A 2,903-nucleotide genomic window follows, 5' to 3' on the forward strand; every position below is an offset into this window, starting at 1 on the left:
TTTGCCACAGTACGTAACACACACACACACACACACACACACAATTCACGAGTAAATGTCTCATTGTCACATCTTTTACACGATATGGTCGGGATATTCGGAAAAAACAAAACAAAACAAAAAAACCCAAACCCAAAGCAATTACATGTAACATGTATGTGGAATTAATGTTTTATGCCATGGCACTTGCAAACTAGAAGTGGAAACAAACATTCTAATTCTCTAATAGTAAACCACTCTTTTGATAGGGTTTCATGAAAAATGCATCTTAACAACATCCAGATCCCATCTATGTTGTCTCATACACATGCAAATCAAACTCACTATTAAATATTAAACAAACCATTGCAACTTTTTCCTCAATAAATATTCAAACAGAGAGCTACAACTAAGCATGATATTTAAGGTGCCACTAAAAACTCATCACAAATGTACAAACCAATAAGTAAGTTTCTCAATTTCTGTGCACACCAAACTGGACCAAAATGCATGCTAAAACGCATGCCGTCAGCACCATTTTCACACTCTGGCATGCATTATGCAATAATCCTGACATCGCAGACAAATTCCTGAGAACCATAACAGCTTCCCGCACCCCAGAGACAATGCAGATGATTTTTCGTCCAGCATGAAGTACTACAAAAGGGCTCAAGTATGAACGATAGATAGTTGTAAAATGATGAATTGGCCCGTCACAATGCCAAGTCACTAAAAGCAGAGAGTTATCATGCAACATTGTTGTGAGAAACTTTTGTTTAAAATCTCACAGACGCCAAAAGGATAAACGCTTGAGAGGGAAAGTCTCCGACTGTTTTCACACGTACTGAGAGGGCGTAATATGAATCGCAATTCTAGTGATGCATCACTAGAATCAAGATTTAACCCCTTTTTTTTTCTTACTTTTGTGCAGTACTCTATTGTTTGTGTATGAATTTGAGTGTTGCTGTAAAAAACATGTCAGCTCTCATCTAGTAAATAGGCACGGTAGTTACCTACTACAAATGAAACAGAATTCAAAGGAATGTGAGGAGCATAAACCATCTTCATTACTGTATCCTTGGACAATTTCAAGTGAGATATTTTTTTTATGCTTTCCCAGCTACACGTATCTGTCATTTTAAATTTCACTATTATAAAATTATTCATCACAGGGAACATCCTTTTTACTCAAAGAACAGTTTAGGTCAGTCCCTCTTAAGCTTGTTTATGTTAGTATAAGTTTAAACTTTTAACTTATCACTCCAAACTAAAAATTTAGTTCACAGCGTGCTGTCGTTTTGTTTACAAGCAGCAACCCATGAAAGGGGGAATGAGAAAGTCAAAATAGACTGTGGCCCGATTTCTTGGTGTAAATAAGCACACAAATTTACAAGGCCAAGCCTGGAAAATTTCATCTGAGCCAAGCTTGGGCTTGGCTCGGGCCTTGATATTTGCAAATGGGGTAACAGTGACAACTTTCTGTACATACTGTGTTTGGGGACAGATGTCAACTCTCACAAACTTTGTTCTCAGTTTCACAACTGGGTCAAGTAAAACTAAATTAAAGTTTTAATTACTTTCACTGAGTGGGACCAAACCTCTAATGCTGCAGAACTTTCCCCCCTCTGTAGAAGACATACACTTGCATTAAATCAAAGTAGTGTGTACTAGATAAAGTTAAGACCTACAGACAGAAAAAAACTACACATATCATATAGAAGAATGGAAATCTTTTCTCTGAATAGATACAAAACTACTGTGATTTAGTACAGTGACCTTTCAGCTCGACCTTCTACCTTTCACAACAATTATTTTATGGAAATGATTGTCTATTTTTTCCACCCTTCCTACCAACGTGCTTTACCACTGGACATTACTATTATGAAGTCAGAGCTGAAAACTAAAATTTTGTAGTGAAAGTTCAGCATCTTTTAACCTTTGGCCTTGGAGGACGGTGTCTGAAAATCTGACCAATGCATCTACACATCCCGCAGCATACCTGGGCCAGGTACCAAAAAATATCCCTTGTTTCTCTTTTTTTCAACTTAAATAATGAGATGTGGGACAGAAGGACGACCAGGAACAAAAAATGCCTCTGTCAAGAAATGAGACGAGAATCGATACAAGTATACCTCTAGTGTTCATCGTGCCACAATATTATGTGTAACAGATATGTAACAGGTATTTCATATCACACTCAAACGTAGAATATATAATATCATATACTTTGGTTGATCCTACTGCGTATCTCAGATTAACACTGTTGGCAAATGAAGAGAAAAGTGGCAAAAATGTACAAGTATAAGTCAAGAATGGGTGAAGATTTCCTACACAAATAGACGTTTGCATTGCACTATGGGATATCAGCTTCCCAGCCAATGTACACATATCTCTTAACTCTAGGATTTCAAGTGAAAAACAACTTCTACGATCTCACTGCAAACACAAAATATGAAGTCTTTCCAGGATTAAAACATAATCCTCTCTGTTCCTAACACATAAATCAAAAGCTCGTCATATATTAGACAGACAATGGATAAGGATGCACAGGATCTGTCATATTGAGAAACCAGCATGCAGATTGACACACGGGCAGAGACAAAGACAGAATGCAAACAGGGTGAGAACCTGGTAGACGGTGAAGAAATAAAAGCTTTTCTGATAGTCATGTAGATAGATATTTAAGTAAAAAGAGAAATAAATAAAGACAGAACTATGGACAGAACAAAAGGGTAGAAAAGGGAGTATACAGATTAGGGAGAGATCAAGAGATTGAGACAGAAAGATGTACAGATGGACAGAGAGAAAGGAGAGAGAGAGAGACATATACAGAAAAATGGACTGACAGACAGACAGACAAACAAACATATAAAGAGAGAGAGAGAAGGGGGTGGAGGCAGGAGGGATAAAATTTGTGATGCGAA

This window comes from Diadema setosum, chromosome 18 (genome assembly GCF_964275005.1).
Source record: "Diadema setosum chromosome 18, eeDiaSeto1, whole genome shotgun sequence".
NCBI lineage: Eukaryota > Metazoa > Echinodermata > Echinoidea > Diadematoida > Diadematidae > Diadema > Diadema setosum.